Source organism: Euprymna scolopes, chromosome 9, assembly GCF_053919585.1.
Source record: "Euprymna scolopes isolate OS-2025 chromosome 9, ASM5391958v1, whole genome shotgun sequence".
NCBI lineage: Eukaryota > Metazoa > Mollusca > Cephalopoda > Sepiida > Sepiolidae > Euprymna > Euprymna scolopes.
In genome coordinates, this window is record NC_136490.1 from 51,706,180 (window position 1) to 51,728,175 (window position 21,996).

Here is a 21,996-nt window from a genome sequence, read left to right on the forward strand (position 1 = left end):
TACACTCAGTGAATTTAGCAGCCAGTGATCAGTGGTTTGACAAGTTAAGCTAGAATTAAATAATTAAAGATCATATTTGTTGGTCTGCCATAACTTTGAATCAAACGTTTCGTTGGTCTCCTAAACTTATGTTTTAAATAACATTTCTGTTGGTCTGCCATACTTAAGCTGGAGATAATTTTTTCTTCACTCTTCTATATTTGAGCTTAAAATATTATTTTCTTGGTCTGCCATATTACGGTTTAAAATAACATTTTTTGGGATCTGCCCTAAATTTCAAATAACATTTTTAAACTTAAAATATTATTTTATTTAGTCTACCATAATAATGGCTAAAATATCATTTCCCTCGTTCTACCATCATTAATCTTGAAATAGCATTTTCGTTGGTCTGTCGTACCTAAGTTGGAAATATCATTTTTGTTGATCTGCATTACTTAAGCCTGAAATATCATCTAAATCTGTTATCCTTAAGTTCGAAATATCCTTTCTGTTCGTCTATTGTACATAAGCCGGAAATATCCTTTTCATGGATCTACCATTTCATTGATATGCCATGCTTTTCGTTATTCTGTTGTCCTTAAGCTTGGAATATATGTTACACTTAAGCTTGAAATATCATCTTGCTTGGTGTGCCATCCTTACGTTTAAAATAACATCATTATAGTACCATACTTAAGCTTAAAATATTATTTTATTGGTGGGTTATACTTCAGTCTGAAATATTATTTTGTTTCGTGCGTTTACTTAAGCTTGAAATATCAATTTATTTGTTGTGTCATACTTAAGCTTGAAATATTATTTTGCTTTGTCTGCTATACTTAAGCTTGAAATATCATTTTGTCTGGCTAGCAATACTTAAGCCTGGAATATAATGTTCATCGTTAAGCGCGCAGACTGAATGGACGCATTTTAAGAATTGATTTGTTTGTTTATTATTTGTTTCATTTTGATATTATGTAGTAATCATAAAAGAGAATTGGTTTTTGAATTTCATTTTTGTTTCTTTTCTTTTATTTGAGAGAAGATTGGTCCTTTTTTTTTTTTTAAATATGTTCCCTATTCATGCTTTTCAAGGTTGATTATAAATTCTGTAAAGGGTATTTGGTAAATTGATGAATCTATCCAAGTGTGTGTTTTTCTTTTTACTCGTTTGCTTTGGTTTTTTTAGAAATTTTATTCTTTTCAAAAATTCACAAATATTAATGAACGAAACAGAAGGAAGAGGGAAGACAGGGAAACAAGAACCGGGCGCTTTTGATAACAGAATTGTTTCGAAAAATCAATAAGATTTTTAATAAGATTTCCAGCCTGCTTTTAAAATGGGGGTTAGCACGAAATGTCTGCCCACTTTGGATAATCAAATTTCATTCACAACTCGAAATTATGTCACTAGAAAAGGAAAGCGGTCATATCTAGAATAGCAAAGGTTTCTTCTTTCTGTCCGTTTAAATGGACGACTAAGTAACATCTATTTATATAGGGATTTAATTCTCAAATCAAGTTGTTAAAAGAAAATGGAATCTAGAGGCGTTTTTGATTTTGCTGGCATCCATAAAATTGCTCAACAATGAATAAAGCAACTTTAATTTCATTTTTTTTTCTCCGCTAATTGATTTTAAAATGCCATTTAACAACAATGGAAAAGAATAAAGAAAATATGAGACCTCTGTTCTACTTATAAAACGTAGAAGAACGCAATAATTAAACAATTCGTATTTTTGGATTATTCGGACTACTGTTCTAATTTTGGGTTATATTTTAACGACAATTCGACCGAAGTAACCTCGTTTATCGGATCAAACTCGAAAGTTTGTTGCGAGCCTGTCTCTGCTTTATCGTTATTTTTTTAGCAAGTGTTCATCTGAACTTAAATCTATGGTCCCTCTTCGCCAGAGTTTCACGAAAAACACTCGTCTAGCTAGAACCACTATCAACAATTTCCTACATTTTATCTGTGCCTAAACCTAAACGCAGATTCCATAAACAAGGCTTCTTTCTTAGAACTGCGCGCCTGTGGAATTCTCTTCCGTTTGCCTGCTTTCCAGCTGACTACAATCTGATTGTCTTCAAGTCCAACGTAAACAAGTTCTTAATGAACCGTCCCCCTAAGTAATCCAATTTACAAAATTCCCACTACTTATGTTTACTACGCTATAATCACATTGACTAATGCATACCTATTAATCCGTATTCTCGAGTGGCCTCCGGGCCTTGCCTATAGTGACCCTTATATAAAAAAAAAATTGAACAGAACCCGTTATTTAATTCACAGAGGTAACATACTCTCATTTCCTAAGCCATGACAATGTTGAAGTCTTTAGTAACCTGTAATTGTATTCAGAGTATCACCTGCATTGAGGATTAAGCCATAAACCTTCAGAAGAGTGTCACTTACAACTAAACATTACCAAGTACTTCTTTCGGTACGCCACAGCTCCTTGCAGTCATGACTCACTGAATGAGAGCATACTACCTCTGTTAATTAACGAAAGAGTTCAGTTCGAAATTCTGTCCAGACTCCAGAGTTTGACAAGATACATTTAAAGAACCTAGAAAGTTACATCGGCCGAAACATTGTGAAAATAGCACTGAAGATGATAAAGGCGTCTGAATAATCAAAATAATACGAATTATCAGTCCTTGTCTTAAATTAAGAAACGTGAGTGATTCTTTGTTTTCTCAGCATATCAACCCGTTTAGAGCTATTTTACTGCTAAATCCATGCATTTTAATTAAAAAAATAAATAAATAAGGGAGGTAAATAGAGTTTAAAATAGACTTCGTAGCCTAGTGGAAGATTCCCGTTTCTCTTTCCTGCAACCTCTTCCTCGCAAAAAAGCCGTTGCGACCCAGCCTCAGCTTAATCGTTATTTTCATAGCAAGTACTCGCCTGAGCTTCAATCTATAGTCCCCTCTCGGCAAACTTTTACTGTGTTCATTACAACTCTACTTTCAACCGAGTCATTGTTTGTTTCGTTCACCATACTCTTTTCTTCTAACTCTTCTTTTACACACGTCCGTTCGCTTTAGTGACTAAAAATCGTCTGTCCTCCCGCTTTCCTATCCTCGTTATTTATGGAACCAGGGTACGAGATTCTCCGAGATTCCCCGAGACTTTTTTCCACATAAAAGCCTGCAGGCGCCATCTTGATTCTCAATTTGTGCTCTGCAGGCACAAACGCGCAGCCACTTTAACGGTAAGCCACTTCTTTCTCCACCCTCCCCTGATCTCATGATCACAGAGACGGCAGGGGGGTGGCGATCGCCACCGTCGGGTGCTTCTGCGAAGGGGGACAGTGCTGCTCTCGTCTTCGCGTGCGCTCTCATCCATCGCCTGATGATTGGGGAAGGCTTCATCTCCGTAGAGGCTACTGATATCACAGTCACTGCTTGATAGGGATGGTGCAAACCAAAGCAATGGCCCACTCATCTCAGAGTCACTCTCATCGTCCACTGGAGGTGGTACATGTGTCACTGGCCGTAGGTCCCTAACGTGACGGGGTACGCCATCAACCTGGACACACTGCTGACTCACCACATCAGTCATTGTGCCCCGTTTATACTTGTCAGTACATCGGTTTCCTGGCAGCTTCACCAAGACAGCATCCCCTTTGGCATATCGATTCCGTTTTATCTCAGTGGCCACAGTTGTATCGGGGTGGATTCCTTTTTCTCGGACACGGTACTGATAGATTGCGTTTGCAGGCGCCGTTCCTGGAGAGACGCCATCCTTCGGCACGAGATTATACCAGTACACAGCTTCTGCGATGGTGCACTGCTTCCTGGCAGCAATTGTTTTGATGCTGCGATGGCTTCTCTCAGCTATACCATTGACAGAAGGCACATAAGCGCATCTAAGCCGCAGCCGCACACCCCATTCTTGTAAGAACTGCCTCATCTGATGGCTGCCAAAGGCTGGGTCGTTGTCTGTCAGCACTTCATCGGGCGCACCTCTTTCACAGAACACGGATGACAGCTGGCGAATAATGCTGCAAGACTCCTGGCGCCCGAGGAGTCTCCAGACCGCGAAACATGTAGGCCCACAATCGATGAGGGTAAGGAAGTTGTTGCCAACATAGTGTGTGATGTCCATGCCCATTCTCTGCCACTTACCACTCACTCCCAATTCCCCTTTCTTCCATCATGCTGGAGCTGGGTCGATGGATTGGCAGGCCTCGCAACTTTTCACCACTCTCCAGATATCTTTCTTTTCTACTCCTGGATCAATCATCTTGACAAAGTACAGTGTCCGCTTGATGCCAGGATGTCCACACTGTCGATGAATGTCCATGATGCGCGCTGCATCCACATTACACACAACTGCTGCACATGTGTTTTGCAGATTATCAGAATCTCTCCGAGCACCAGCCAGAAGCCATCGTTGAGGGACTCTTGTCAGAGCATCTGCTCTGTTGAGTGCAGACCTGATCAACACTACGTTCACGGTCAGGTCGTACTCTATGATGGTGTCGACCAAGGTGGCAGCCGTCTTCGAATTAACATCTCACTTGTGCTCGTGTTGTCAGCCATGCTCTTCCATATAATGCATCGGTTATCCACCGATGAGTGCATGCCGAGTCAGTCATGATATGTAGAACCTTGGCTTGCCATTGAAGCGCCAAGTTACCACCCTTCAATGTGGCATCAAGTTCGGCCAGGTTTATGTGCCTCGAATCATTCTCTGGCCGAAGCCAACAGGCATCTTCAATAATGGAATCATTAACTGCAAGGGCAACTCCAAGGGCCAGTGAACTAGCATCCACCCAGACCGTGAACTCATTCCCACTGACGCACCACTTTCCCTGAATGGGGTCATCACTGGTCACCCTGGACACAGTCACTGTCAGCATGCTCCTTAGGGTGACATCGTGTACTGCATTGTCCCATCCCGACGACACGGCTGTTGCACACCATCTTTCCACAAAGTGAAAACACTGTTCGTCGAGTGATGTTTGATGGGACCTTGGGGACATGACTTCCTCTTCTCCAACAAAGTCCCTCCTTGCTATTGCGCACGTGCAGGCCGAGAACTTTTGCTCCATCGCACAGACACTCTGGTTCCTTACATGTCAGTCCAAAGCTCTCAAAGTGCCTTCTAACCGATTGCGCTGACATGAGACTCTCATTGACGAATATATCATCAATGTATGAGGATGTTGCCTGTTGCACTGCCTCATCTTGCTGCCGGATAGCATGCATGATTGCTGTCATAATGCCTGGTGCCACATTTAGACCGAACCCTAGCCTGGTTGGACAATATCGGGTTCCTCCAATTTCCACAGTCTGAAATGACCACAATTTCCTCCCAATGCGTATTTGCAGATAGGTCCTGCGTAGGTCCAGAGTTGCCACGTTCGATCCCTGCTGTCGCCACTCCCTTAATTTGAATGCACACACATCAGCCCTTGCCGTATATGGGTCGACATGCTCATTGAGCTCACGGTAGTCTAGGACGGGGCAGACCTTTTGTTTGGTCTCTTGTCCGACGGCCATCAAGGGAATTAGCCCTCGCGGGGGGTGAAGCTCATCTTCTGGGTATGGAAGAAGCCAACCATTGTCGATCCACGTCTACAGTTCTTCTTCATACTGTTCCTTTAGCCACATGGGTGAGGGATATTCCAATAACCGGTTCCACAAGGCTGATCGTTTGACCACTTCTAAGACGCCGTCCATGCATTGGTGTTTCTATCATACTCTGCACGAAAGTCAGGCTCGTCGAGAGTTATAGCAGCACAAACGTGTTCCTCACATCGGGACAACTGTACCTTGCCGGTTCTGTCCACAGTAATTGCACCCAGTTGTGTAATCAAGTCCATACCCAGGAGTAGGTCGTACCCGAGAAGCTCTCCCTCCACAACTAGGGCTCGCACAGCTACTGCAGGCCCGTCGTTGATGCTTGCGCGGATAATGCTCACCCCACAAGAGGCTAGTGAACCTCCGCCTACAGTTAGTACCAGAATTCTATCTGCTTTCCAAGTGGCACATCATATCTTGCTCACGATATTCTGGGTGCACCCGGTGTCCACAAGCGTGAGGCGCTCACTTCCATTAATGTGTATGCTTACAGTGGGTAGCGTCCTGCTCATTGACGATCTGGGGAGAAGACTGGTGCTGTAGCTTCTTCCCCTTGCCTGTTTCCCGGACAGGTGCAGGCCAGGTGTCCGCGTTTTTTGCACTTGTAGCACTGCGGCCCGTCAAGTTTCCGAGTTGGTTGATGTGACGAAAGACAATCATGGGCCAAATTGTTGGGTCCTCCACACTTATAGCAGGTTGTAGCTGCGCCCAGGTCCTGCAATCCAACCTGTGATGGTTGTACCGCTGCCGCTTGGTCTATAGTGTTAGGGCTTTTCTTTAGTATTACTCGTGCCCGCGCCAATTCTTCCGATATGTCCATCTCGTCCACTTGGGATGAGGCACGGAGCAGATCTTCCCCACTCTTAGGTAATCTTGCAACAAAGGCGCACACCAAGCCTTTGTCTGACATCCCTCCAAAAAGGACCGATAGCTTTTTTAGCTCAGCCAGATACACACCCACCATTTCCCCGGGATGTAATTTTCAGGCCATGAATTCCTTCCATGCAGTAAGAGGATCTAACGCAAATGGTGTAAAAAGGGCGCGCTTGATGCAGGCAAAATCTGTGTTCTTCTCATCAGCCAACTGCTGGTATACTGCATATGCTCCCCCAGTGAGGCGCATTGGGACCACGCATTCCATACGCTTTACCCAACAGAGCTGACATATTAATTCTGCTTTTTCCACCCATTTCTACAGTGAATCATCAGTACTACTGCCATCAAACAGGGGAATTAGCTTGGGGTCAAATCCTGACGTCATGCCGAAATAGCTTGTGTTCGTTACAACTCTACTTTCAACCGAGTCGTTGTTTGTTTCGTTCACCACACTCTTTTCTTCTATGCTTTAGTGACTAAAAATCGTCTGTCCTCCCGCTTTCCTTTCCTCGTTATTTATGGAACCAGGGTACGAGGTTCTCCGAGATTCCCCAAGATTCTACGAGACTTTTTTCCACAAAAGCCTGCAGGCGCCATCTCGATTCTCAACTTGTGCTCTGCAGGCACAAACGCGCAGCCGCTTTAACGGTAAGCCTCTTCTTTCTCCACGCCCGTCTAGCTGAAACAACTATTAATAATTTCCCCCACTCGTTAGCTGTGCCTAAACCTAAACGTAGATTTTCTGAACAAAGCGTTTTTCTTAGAACTGCACGCATGTTAAACAATTTCCATTTCCCTGCTTTCCAGCTGACTACAATAAGATAGTCGTCTTGAAGTCCAACGTAAAGAAGTTCCTGATAAGCCGTCCCCTTTAGTAATCTAATTTACCAAATTTCCACTGCTAAATATTACTACGATATTTTGCCATTGACGTCCGTACACTAATTAACCCTTATCCTCGAGTGGTGACTCCTTTGTAAAAAAAAAAAAATCCTTCTTGTTCTTCATCTTCTTCACTTGCTCTGAGTGAAAGTAGGTTTTATGGAGATCGCTGTGCAGAGTGTCTTACTACGTCGGCCCACAGCACATCTGAGATGGCATTCCCTTATTTTTCTTTTAATTAGATGCCGTCATTACAGACAGGATTAAACATCAAGAATGAGAGCTCAATAGAAACGTTTTTTTAATTTAAATAAAATAAAATACGCATCAAGTGCGCTTGAAAGCCAAATCACAACGAAATATTAGGAAAATAAACAAATATTTTACGTGTTTGAAATTTATCACAAATATATTTCGGAGGTAGACTTCATCTTCAGTGTGTTGTTTTTTTTTTCTTTTTCCTTGCCATGTTTTAAAGTTGGAGACAGAAGTCTGTTTGTATAGAGCCGCGTGTTGTATCTGGCGGTTGTATTTTGAAATGTTTGAACTGTGCGTAGGTAACGCGAGAATAACGTCAAGTAAACTTTGTTTATTTTCCTTATATTACGTTGTTATTTGGTTTCAAGCACACTTGATGCGTATTGTATTTTATTCCAATTAAAACAACGTTTCTATTGAACTCTCATTCTTGACGTTATTCTAGCGTTACCTACGCACAGTTCAAACATTTCAAAATACAACCGCCAGATACAACACGCGGCTCTATACAAACAGACTTCTTTCTCCAAATTTACAACATGGCAAGGAAGAAGAAAAGTAAAAAAACAAAACAACACATTGAAGATGGAGTCTACCTCCGAAATATATTTGATAAATTTCAAACAAGTAAAATATTTGTTTATTTCCTAATATTACGTTGTGATTTGGCTTTCAAGCGCACTTGATGCGTATTTTATTTTATATGATTAAACAGTTAAGCATTTTAGTTTCCATGACGCTAAATCTTCGATCTACCTCTCTCGTTGTCAGTATTAATACTATTAGCCAGAGATTACTGTCTTTGTCCATAAAAATAGATGTCTTTATCACGTAAATATTCTTTGAATGATATATATACAGGGTGACCCAAAAAAACGGGCCCCAACTCTAATTAGGCCCCGTTTCTTAGTGTTTTGTCCGAATGAAATGAAACTTATATTCAAAACATCACATCAAAACACTAGGGTCTTTGGCCTTTTTTCCCCGTTCTACAGCATATGTTCTAGATGGCCTCCATTTAGCTTTTGTTTTTTTTTTGGAGGGAGTCACCCTGTATTACAACGAGTGATCAGTGTTTCGTCTTTTCAATATTTGTTTCATCCGTGCCTAAAACTAAACGGAAATTCAATGAACAGAGTTTTTTTTCCAAGAACTGTGGAACAATATAGCGTGGAACAAAATTGCATCGAGCTGCTTCCTGACTGACTATAACATGGAAGTTTTCAAGTCCAATGTAGATGAGTTTTTGCTGACCAGTTTTCTTAAATAACAAAAGCTTACCCAAGACTCACCATTACGAATTATCATGGAGTTGTCTCACCAACTACCTAACATTTACTGACCCATACCCTACAGTGGTCTTCTGTCCTTGATAAATGGTAATATTCAAGTAAATAAAATGTAACCTCATAGATAATTCATATTATTTGCATTGACCGGACTACTGTTTTCATCTTGAGTGTGATTTCAAATAAAAATCGCACTCAAGATGAGAACAGTAGTTCGATGAATCCAAATAATATGAAGAACTAATCGTTATCCTAAATATTCAGAAACTCCGTGGATAATGTTTGCACAACATTGAAAATCGGATTCAAATATATTGTATTGCCTTTCAAGAATTGAGATCAGTTTCTACAAAGAATAACTTTAATATTCAAGGTTTCAATTTGTTAAAGCGATTCTGCATCCAAGTAATTAGAGAATTCATTGTAGAAATATTCCAGTGTTTTTCTTCGAGTGTGACGGCTAAAAGACTTGCAATTAGAAATACAAAATGAAATGCTTTCAGAATGAATCAAATTTTCATACATTCTTTTAATTTAATCAAGGAATTGTTTATTTGTTTAGAATATTCGATAGTTCTTCTTTAACCCTGTATTGACATACACACGCAACATCTGGCGAACCAAGTGTACGAAATATCCAAATATTTCCGCTTCCAGAAATGGTTGGAATCTTTAAAAAAAAAAAAAAAAACTCAATCGTAGTCGCTAAAATAGTGTGTAAATATCTGGCAACATTCCCCATTCCAAACAATAAAAAAGAAAATTTGATTATATATGGACAGAGAGAGAGAGAGAGAGAGAGAGAGAGAGAGAGAGAGAGAGAGAGAGAGAGAGGTGTTTCATGTAACTGCATAAAATGTTATGAAGAGATAAATTTTATGCATCGATTCTCAGCCGTTACTTCAACATTGAGCAATACGTGAGGAGAGTTGTATAGTATAGTTATAGCAAATAAGAGATAAAGACGCTTCTGTGTTTCATCCTCATAAGGAATCGTCGGGCTAAAATATTACACTACACAGAGGCTTCCGCATTGATTGGTTAACTAATTAAACACCATGGTTATATAAAAACACTAGCTAACACGAATTCCATGCATTTTAACCTGACGATTGTCCATGTCGATTGCCATATATATTTTCATAACTTACTATATATATATATATATATATATATATATATATATTATATACATATATATATACTAGCAGGATCCGTATACAGGCGTTATTCGGTGGAAGTATTAAAGCCAGCCAAAAAAAAAAATTCGTTAAAGAAAGAACAACCCTTCCGAAAACAAATAAAACTACGGTTGTCAGTCCTGGAAATAGCGGACACTGACGGCTGTGGCCAAACTAAAATCATCTGGCCTCCACTGTTGGGCAACGGTAGTTAGCGGAAGCCACTGCCTGTCCCTGTCAGTACTGGGGATTATTAGCGATAAGTATTGGTTTGGGTAGATTAATGGCAGGTATTGGTGTGCACTGGCTGCCTTTGCAACTCGCAGTCATTGGCGGCCGTAATCAGCGTCAGCCTACAGTTAACTGTTCCATACTGAAATCGTCTGCCTTTCGGGCATTGTTGGGCACTGACATTCACTAATTGCCTGTGGCCGGCCATGATGATAACTGGTGCTTAGTTGTGTTTTGAGGCGCTTACATGCATTTACTAGTGGACACTGGTTGCATTTCCAATTGTCATTGTCGCTTCCCGGCGTTCATTCTCGACCATGATCAGTATCGGCTTTCATTAGAATGCTCAAGAATGAAATTCTAATTAATCAATTGCAGCACTATTATTTATTAACAATTTTAGGTGGCTACTTGCGTTTGGTTTGATATACTATCAATCATGATCCGTGCCGAGCCCTATTGGACTACTTTGAAATGAAATGGTCGGTCTTCAATATTCGTGCATTGTATTGTATGATACTGTCATCCAGTGGCAGAAGCTGTTGGTTTCTGGCGGTAATTGATAGTGAATTGCTGTTAATGATTGTCACTATTGGGAGTAGCAGGTAGTGGATGTCAATGAGGTTTTGAGTCAATGTTATTTTTTAAGTTTTCCTGGAGCTACTTGCAGGTATTGGCATTTAACTGCGAACATTAATGAGCAACGTTTTGTTCCAAGCCTGAGCAAAGCGTGGGGCACCCTATAATGTCTTCGAAGCAACCCATATTTGCAATATGTATTTGTACGCATGTAGAATACGGATCGTGCATGATAGCTTCAGAAAAGTGCAAAGTTTATTTTTCCATTGCGTCGTCTTTCGCTATTGATTGTCCTAATTCGACGAATCAATAAGAAAAATTAAATCAAATGACATTTAGCTATCACTAATTGATGTATGCCCAAACTAATAGAAATGTCGGAAAGTTGAAAGGGGCATTTTGCTTTTTTAAATGCCGATTTCTCTACGCGTTATTCATTTATCCAAACAAAATAAATAAAATATCCTTGATATATGCTTAATATTTTCTTTTACTTTCAGTGTTATGTGAACAGTAGTTTAAGAGGTTACTCATTAAATATTACACACAGACAAACAAACATAAGCACATCTACTGTTTTATTTATATAGAAAAGTCGATCCGAATGCCTGTTACTGGAAAACGACATTTTTCCAAATGAATTTATTTACCGTCCAGATTTCGCCTATTCCGTTATTCCCTAAATTTTCTGAACATATGCGGATAGCCAACATGTTCAAGTGAATTTTCGTTAAGTGAGGACTCCTTACTTTAAGCGTTGTGAGCAGAAGAAGTAATGTTAAAAGTATTTGTAAAAGAAAACTACACACGGACGGCGCTGTGGTAAATAATTGTGACCCATCTAGAAAGGCTCCTGGTTACGTTTGAGAAAGTGAGAGGAGAAAATACTTAGTGAGTACAAACCATGCTGTCACCGTGAAATAAAATTATTTTAGAATGTGACTCTCGTAGAAATTAATATAAAATTTCCTGATAACAGGTGAAAGCGACTGATAATATGCGCAAAACCTACATCAGATATTGGATAGTGGTCTAACCATATTGACTTTATATGTGACATCTGTTATGTTTTTCCGTACGGGAATAATCGTTCCCATTTTCTTAAGATTATATATATATATATATATATATATATATATATATATATAATGTGTGTGTGCATATCATACATGCATGTATATTTATATCATAAATACATATCGAATTTATATATGAATATTAGGTACATGAATTCTCACAGGTGTGTAATACATATTATATAAAGAGATAGATAGATATAGAAATTCCCAACTTAAAAGACACTCCAAACATATTTAAGTGCGGGTATGAAATAACAAACAACTGTATAAACAGAACAAAGATTTCCTTAGGATAACAATACATGCGAAAAATGAAATTATTAATTAAAAAAAATAAACTAATTTAACACGTAAAAATACTTCATGCAAGCATTTGTTAAAATAGGCTCACCTATTAATTCGAGACATTCACAAAAAAGAGTGCCTGTCTCTTTATGAAACAACAACAATATGGTGTAAAAATCAGTTGAATGTTCGTCTGAGTGAAGCCCTGAAATGGCTAATGGAAACATTAACCAATGGGTGGAATAGTGAATCTAGCTAGCAAACGTAAACATCACGTGTATATACAAAAATATCCGGTAACACGAATTCAACGCATTTTAGCTTGACAATTCCCGACAGTGATGAAACGCGGAAGACTATAGCTTAATTGTTATATGCTTTTATAACTTATATATATGTGTGTGTGTGTGTGTGGTAAAAACATTTACATCCAATTAAAACAACCCTCCTTAACGAGAACAAAAAATGAGTCATAACATGGGTTTCACACCCTAAACTATTTTAATGAGCATGAGACGTTCACATACGTGATTATTACATACTTGTAATCATGTCTCCCTCTCGGCTTAGAGCTTAATGAAGTCACGCACTCTGTCCCAATTAAAATTATATTTTCTCCTGAACAATGCTAATATAATTTTCTCTCGTTTGCACGTTCTGAATGAGATCAGATTATGCAAAGATGTTATTTTACTAATCTCCCGTCTCCGCAAAGATGACTCCATGTTAGTCGAAAGTTTGAGAAGTCAGGAAAGTTCCAGAAAACAATATGACCCATGGGAACGTATTTTACGTTACACGGTTACTTGCACACATTTTTCTTTTAGAATTTCTGAAATAATTGTTCAACAGATCTCATAAACAACGAATTATATATTATTCAACTAAATTTTTTAATACATCCTACCATTATATATATATATATATATATATATATATACTTTTTATTTGTTTTACATAAGCATCAATATGTCGCTACAAATTTATGAGCATATTTCGTTAAGCCAGTTTCAACTAGCTAAAGACCTCTTCAGGGTACGGACTAAACATTTGTATTAGCAATATCGCCTGAAAACGTGTCTAGTTTTTTGTAACTGGCTGACTGAAACATGCTCATGAATGTGTAGCGGCATATCAATGCTTATGTACAACAAAGTATGTATTGCCCTACTTCGGTATTGAGCACTCTTGTATTAATTTCGTTAAAAATTCATTGGTTGCTTTACCTCTGAAAAATATGAACCTGGAATTATATCTCTATACTCCAAATTTTTTTTTCTGTATTGATCTTCATATTAATTTAAAAAGACAATACAAATTTGTTATATAAGAGTCGTGGAATTGCATTCACTAGCAAAGTATTTTGCTAATTTGCATATTCCTTTAAACATTCATTTTAATATATTCCCTAATAGTTTTTTTTTTCGGTTTTCTCATTGGATGATCATCTTTAAGTATAACATGTAATTATATACATGCAGATATTCTACATGTTTTTTACTTACGTAATATATGCGTAAAAAGCTCACAGTAAACACAAACCTCTTTTTATAATAAATATATTTATATATGTATATATATATATATGTTTAAAAAATGTTGTTTACCAAACTCCTCTGTCAGTTTTTGGTCCACAGACATGAAACTTAATATTTAGGGTATTCGAACCCATGCGAAACATTATTTGGTTTTAACCGGGAAAGATCTGTACAAAAGTGTGAAAGTTTAAAAAAATCGAATTTGCCATATGGAGGTCGAACGACCGTATACGAATATAGATGCATAACGTAATGTTTTAATTTTTAGCCTTGCAGTAAACATGTCTTTATAGTTCAGGCATTAACCTCAAAGGAAAAAGTAAATCGTAAGCTAGACGTTTTGGTTTCGATTCTCGGTGGTGACGCACGAGTCATTTTTTCAAACATTTTAAATCATTACCATACATTGTGTCCGACAATGGGTCATAATAAACACGAAATCTACATCAATCAGAATATCATAGTTAAGCGTATTTTATGACCGGGTAATGCCGGGCAGCTTGCTAGTATATTTTTAGGGGTGCAAAATTTAATAATTTCTATGTACAGACCGAATTTATTAACCATGATGAATTAAAAAAAATAATCGTGAAAAACTATCTGATCGGTTTCGAGCTTTGCTCATTAGAGCTAAAATTAAGGTTAATAACGATTAATAATAATAATAATAATAATAATATATGAGATTAAAATATGGCGGGGAGAAGAGGGCGAAAAGAAGGGAAAGAATCAGATAGAAACTACAGTAAGTCCTAAAAGATTTTCTCTTTGTTTGCAAAGAAAAAGTATCAAGGATTAATATAAATAGATGATAAAATTCTCAAGTAAAAGAGAGAGTGCAGGTCTCATAGAAGTTTGGCTTTAGATGTATTAAATTTAAGTAGCATTTTTTTAACCCATTGCACGACACGCTTCAGATCGGAAGAGAGAGAATCAGAAAGATCCTGGTCTTTGTCGATCTTTGAAGTGTCGCGAGAGATGGAAGTATCACTGCATAGATATCGGTAAATGATCATAAATTATAATTTGGGAAATCGTTGATGAATCTCAGAAAAGAAATGTAAGCTCCGGATTTCTTTCCACCAATGACTACTTTAATAGACCTGTTAGGGGAAAGGATTTTATAGTTGAGATAATATTTCTAGCTATTCCTTAGCTGTCAATCAAGTGAAGGGGATCTTTATGCCAAACCATATAAAATAAGTTAGGTATGTCAAGAACTTTTGCTCTAGAAACGAAGCTATCATCAATAGATTCCGTGGTCCTGTGCCAGTCAGCACATCAGCTGTTGATCTCTCAGAACGGAAACCATATTGCATGTCGCTGAATAGGTTATTTTTGCTGAGGTGATTGACAACTTCTCTATTTACCATGCAACTTGCTCATGACGGACAGTAGACTGATTAGTTTGAACTAAAATGCTGAAGACCGTTCCTCCGTATTTTTAAATACTGGACAGACTGTCAGGTTTTATAATGAGTTGAGAACAATATTTCCTTAAGGCAACATTTAAACAACTAGGAATTAGAGCAGGTTGCAGTAATGATTGGAATGTTGTCATGGTTAGCTGCTTTGATGGAATTAAGGTTCTTGATAAATGGTGTATTTTCAGCCCTAGGAAGCAATCCGGTGGATATGCGGTCATTATCATATAGAAGGGAGCTTGATGCTTAGGTTTTAATTAATAATTTGACTTTGTCGGATGCTGACGTAATAATCTCAGGTCAGTTGATGATGGTTGGAATTAAAGGTACGCATCTATTTAGAACCCTGTTTCTTATGCGCCAAAACTCGTGGGAACCTAACCTCTGCTCAGGTACTTTAGACTTAACAATTAGGATAAAAGACTATCTCGCATTTTCTATAACCTTCTACTTCATAAAGAAGCTTAGAAAGTCGCTCTAAATAGGTGCCCTTTCATTCTTTTGGAACTACTAATTTTCCAAAATGAAATATTCTGGTATTACCCTTAATAACGGACCAGATGGGACACTCTTTATCCAATTAACAACAACAACAACAACAACAGTAACTACAAAATTCAAGGACTAAACTTGTAAGAAAATTGAAAGATTAATGAATAATTAGGTAGATAAATATCAAATATTTGTCTTCATCTTAGATTGCTGTCATTAGTGACAGCTGTTGCCAGATGTTGTTTGTAGAAGTGGGTTGCAAGAGGATCTTATGCTCAAGATGAAAGAGAGGGGATAGGTGAGGGAGGTGTGAGGGGAAAACGAAGATAGATGTTTAGGATTTGGATGGGGAAGAGGTAAAAAGAAATTTTCAAGTAATCGAACAAGGAATGCGGCAAATGGAAAACAAGTAAACAAATAAATAAAACGAACCACAAAATACAGTTAACTCTTTACGGTCGACGTTAATTGTGACAACATACACGCCTTCCATTCGGACGATATTAAGTTCAACTTAGTGCACATGGTTCAGGTCCAATCAGGTCACCTCATATTAAAAATCTCTGGCTCTCGATTCGTATTTATAATAATAATATATGTTGTTAAATTATCTGCTATAGTACCTACATGTGTTTGGTTAAGTAACTGCTTTGTCATGTTTCCTCTCTTCCCCAACAACACGATATAAACAGCATCCATTTGACATCAAAAACAAAGCTGCCGCTCGAGTAAAAAATCTATCTTCTTTTATTTAACCATTTTGGTCTGTCCATAGCCCATATTTTACATAATCACCCCGGGGCTCGTAATCAAACGATTATAGTTTCGCTCTCGTGTGCAGCTACTGTTTGTTTGCAGTGGGCGCATGCTAATCGTGGACGCTTATGCTCCGGCCTCTACGCACAGTCAATACAGTTGTAATACGAGCTAAGCAAGAAATCTTCGACCAAAAATGTTGAAACCTATTGGGGAACAGTCGTATTCCTGGCTGTTCGTTCGTTTGTTCAGAATTTGATTAATATGTATAAAATATACTGTTTCACAACTTATTTTTCATACTGAAAGCGGAGGTATACATGTGGAACAGAATTATTTTATGTTTACACAAAAATATAAATTAGAAAGATTGAAAAAGGTATAATCAAGCAGTAAGTTATTTTAACAAGGTTTGCTTGAATGTAAGAATGTTCCCTTAATACTCTCTCTCTCTCTCTCTATATATATATAGATATATAATGAAACTAAATATTATTGATTTAATTAGAATATAAATGTACAACAAAATGATTTACCCATGAATAATATAGATTAAATAAAAAGGCAGACATTTTAATAGCCTAAATACTTCAAGCATTCATATTAGCACAATGTAGTAATATCTTGGTGCTTTTTTTGTTCGACTATTTATGATTTTGTGAAGAGCACGGAAGTGACGTTTTTGAATTTTAAAAGAAATATAAAATATTTTAAATCGTCTTCGAAATGAGTGTACCCTATATATTTGTTAATTTTTAATTCTTGGAGCAGATATAACTAATATCGTAATTTTATGTGTCTCAAACTCATTTCTCATATGACAAAACATCTATATTCCAAATTCCAAGATGTTATTCATACGGCATAATTGCGTTGACACACCAGTTCTCGTCAGCTCACCAAAGTTAAGCTACGTTGAGCCTGGTTAATACCAAATGGGTGACCATTTGGGAATTCTAGGCACTGCTCTCCGCTTATCTCGGCATTTGTTTCCAGTCGTCTTGTACATACACTCCACTTGCCACTGGTATTTAACAATGTCGACTCAGGAGATATGCGGTTGGTTATTGCGCACCTCCTGCTACAAAGATTTCACCCGCAGGCACACCTTCGTGGGTATCCATAGTCTATCAAAGACTGAAGGAGTCCTTATATTCATCTTACCATTAATTTCTTTCAACATGTCAATACGTCTCTATTTTTCACAGCACCTGTGGCATAGCACAGAAATTACCATATAATTATTATGTTAATTTTGAATATTTTCCGCACCGACTCATTTAATAAATAAGAAATTTTGAACTTTTTATAAAAAAATACATAAATACATCCGAAAAATATATGCATCGCGTGTTATGATATTAGATCCACGTTTAATTAATTTGATTTGAGATTATATATAGATCAAAGATGTTATAGATTGCTTGAGGCATTTCTAATAAATAGGCATGTTGATATTTTATAGTTAAGGTAATTTCCAATGTGGTTAAGAGCAGAACAGCGAAGGGGGAAACGAACAAAAAGTAGTTTGGGCCTTGAATAATGTCCAGAAATTCAAACCTGCAATTAATTCCAAAGAATTCGAGAGGAAATGTCAAAGTTCAAACTTTTCCCCACAGTCTTAGTGCATCATTAAATAAAATAGATCCAATGGGGATTGAACTCCGCATGAACGATTCCACAGTTGTAATGTTATCCATTACACTAATCAGGTAGTCTCTCTTTAAAAGGAAATAGACAAGAAAAAAGTGATGAGTCAAGAGAGATATAGAAAGAGACTGATAGTTAAGATGAGATAAAACAAATAGAGACTTGTCGTAAGATGGAGAGAAAGAGAACGGAGGCGATTCTATAAAAAAAAGATTGTAAGAGATATTGACCGTGAGAGAGGTGGATATAGGATATTTGTTAGAGAAAAAGTGAGCGATAGAGAAATAGGAGAGACTCTAAGAAAAAGAGAAGCAGATCCAGAGAGAGAGAGAGAGAGTGGAGAAAGAAATAAGAACTTGGATAAGAAGACCGAAAAAGAGACACTGTTTACGAGAGTAAATAGAGAGAATAAGAGACACTAACTAAGAAAGAGAGGTCAAGGGAAAGAGAGACTCTGGTGTAACAGTAGAGGGAGAGGGGAAGAAGAGAGCCTGATGTAACAGGAGAAGAGAGAATACTGTGAGCTAAGCAATACTAAGAGACTGAATGATTAGCAAGGAAACTTTTTACTAATTCTTCCATGATCCCTATCAGACTCTAAGCTTTATCTGATACCAAAAATATGGGAACATTCCTCTTCTCATTTAAAATCTAGAATATAAGTTGGTCCGGTTTTATAAGTAGAAGTGTTAAGTATATTATTAGAGGTGTCAGTAAGAACATCAAAGAATTATGTTTTTATATATATACACACATAGTGTTTACTGTAGCTAGCTAACCAATCAGATTTACTGTTATTCCCACCCATGGTTTAATGTTTTCATAAGCCAAGGGCAGGGTTTCTCACAGATAAAAGTTTGGCTAATTTAAACTTGAGTAATTGTTTGTTTACGAAGAAAGAGCCTTGCAGTATGTTAAGTTCGTAGCAAGCGATATAATTTAATGAAGGTGCTCTAACCAAACGGGCGGTTGGCTATATATAATATATATATATATATATAGTGTGTGTGTGTGTGTGTGTGTGTTTGTGTATATATAATTCAGCAGCAAGTCGTTATCCGAGCATGACCGGTAGAACACGGCTAAGTTTTAATTTTTTTCCATATTCTACGGGTAATACACTATTTGTTAAGCATTTTTTTTTTTGTCGGTTAACATATTGAATATTATGGCAACAAGTGGTAGATTTTAGACAATTTGCTCACACGTTTTCGATCGATGATCTCGATCAACGTAAGGAGGACAATTAAAACAATTAATAGCTGAATAGAACAAATTTACTATAAATACTCTTCACTAAGACTCGACCACAACTCGGGCAAAATCACAGTGTAGTATCTGTTCTGATTCTACACTTTACCTTTTCTGTCGTCGGTCAGTGGAGGAGAAATCCTTTATAACTGAGACAATTTTTACTTATATTTCTATCCAGAATGCTCCTTTTATGGAGAGCTGGATTCCCCACCCCCCTTAAAAACCGGCCCTGTGTCTAACTCTGCCCTCGTGGGGAAGCAAACAAATAGGAATAACTACAGCAACAACTACTCCTGACAACGATCGAAATCACTGATTTAAACTTGAGCAAATGGTCAAAAAACTATCACTTGATGCTATAATATACAACCTGCCAGTTGAAATAAAAACAAGGGTGAATTCTAAGGTCCAACTCCACCTGAGTTGGTGGGCCAATAAGATTGCCCGGCGAATAGAGCGAATTTGCCTATAGAATCTGGAAAAAATTGAAAACTCAGTCGTCTTAACCAAACATTTTATATATAATCTTGTTAAATATATATTTTTCTTCCATTTCGTGATTTGAAACTTTGTTACACATGATTTAACTGGAGCTGTTTAATTACTATTGAATCCAAACGTTACTGCTCTGGGAGAACATTTACTACGGGGAGATAATTTACTAAAATGAATCTACATTTTTTGACATATTTTAAATTTTTTACCTATCAGCTTTTTTGTACAAAGGAATCACCACTTATCAAGGCCTAGAGGCTACTCGAGCATAAGGGTAAAAGAGTGTACTTTCGTATAAAATACAAAATCATAGCAATCATTAGAAGTGTAACTTTAGTAAATTGGCTTACTTAAGGGGAACGGCTAATCAAGAACTTATTTACATTGGACTTGAAGACGGCCAAATTGTAGTCAGCTGGAAAGCAGGTAAACGGAAGAGAGTTCCACAGGTGTGCAATTCTTAGAAAGAAGCTTTGTTCATGGAATCTACGTTTAGGTTTAGGCAAGGAAAAACATAAAGATAAAATTTCCGACAGAGATGTGAAAACTCCGAGATTACATTCTATATATATTTTGGTCCTAAAACGTTTGATTTCCAAGTTGTAGGCCATTGAAGCAAATGCCGATCCAGATTCTTTATTGTAAACATCTAACGGGTGCTAATGTTATGATTGCAAGATTTAGGAGGGGAGTAGTAATTTCTGTCTTTTACTAACTAGAAGAGCGTTATAATTGTCGAACAAGTATAGAGTCGATCAAACATGTATACACAGTTTACTGATGTAGGGAAGTGAAACCTGGCTAGTGGGGGTTAAAGATATGCGTTGCATGAAGAGAAATAATAGATGTGTAGTGCGAGTCCGAAAAGCTGAAGAGGCTTTGATGGTGTATGGCCACGTTGAATTATTTGAGAAGAGTTTTTGGGTTAGTAGTTTTAGAACAGTTGAGGTAGTAGATTTTATATTATTTTAGAAATTTGGACCAGTAGTTTCCACTTAAATAACTGTAATTTGTTAAACTAATAAACTGTTATGCTCCAATTTTGACAGAAGCCATTCCCCCATGTTACAGACAACTTTATAAAAATCATATGATTTTTCTATTAGTGGCACGATGATTAGGTAAGGCCCAGGAATTACTGATTCATGTGTTTTAATGAGTACTAAAATCCTGAGTGTTGTGTAAAATCATTTCCTCACAGTTTTCTAATTGTGGCAGATTTGCCAGTCAAAAAGTTGATGCAGGTCCCAAAAGCTTTATTCCACACATCTCTTTTTGAATTACTTAATTGGAAAAAAGAAGAGAGACTCTTGTCTCGATGATTTAACAATAAGAAGAGAGAAGATTTCCTTTTCCCTAAACTTGACATCACAATCACATTCTTACCAAATATTTTTATACTCTTGCCTCATAACATAACAACATCCATCATTCATCAAAAGTGCACAGCCTTCAGAGAATCTTTTAGGTCATGTGTATTTTGATAAATTAAAAAAATTAAACGAAAAAAATATCTTACCTATGAATCCAAGTAATCCTCATCTCAAGCAGGAAGTGTAAACGGATTGCCCTGTAATAATAATAAAAATAATTAAAATAAATAATCCCAATAATAATTATTATAATAAAAGTAATAACAATAATAATTATAAAAAAATAATAATCATTATAATAATAAATAAATAATTATTATAATAAAAATAATAATCATTATAATAAAATACCCATTATAATAAAAAATAATAAATAATCATTATAATAAAAAATAATAAATAATTATTATAATAAAAAAATAATAATAATAAGGAAGTAATAGAAAACTAACAAAACTGAAAATGCTAGAAATCTTATTAACTGTGCCTCCCGCACCCCCAAATACATGAGTTTAGGCTGATACCACACAAAATAATTTTGAAGGGTCAAGGAGGTTGAAAAAAAAAAACGAGGAAAGTGAGCACTAACCAGACCTCCACTGAAAGAGTATGAAGAATACTGAGGCATTGGAGATCTTATTGCAATCCAAATCTCAGAGAAAAACCAATGCTCGTTGACAACAAGAAATCAATGATAACGGATGTTGCAATAATGCAAAGTCATTTGCAATGATTATCAAACAAGGTGGAAAATACCGGACATTTGGGAAAACTTCA

The 21,996-nt window shown here is 37.1% G+C and overlaps 1 protein-coding gene across 1 annotated transcript in view; it reads right to left on the reverse strand.

Annotated features, from left to right (window-relative positions):
- Window positions 1-21,996, reverse strand: part of LOC145284538 (thrombospondin type-1 domain-containing protein 7A-like) — a 1,985,627-nt gene that overhangs the window by 1,433,201 nt on the left and 530,430 nt on the right. The window contains exon 3 of the mRNA XM_080133436.1: window positions 21,366-21,416. The gene's annotated coding sequence lies outside the window, so the exon portion shown is untranslated. The remainder of the gene's footprint in view (window positions 1-21,365; window positions 21,417-21,996) is intronic.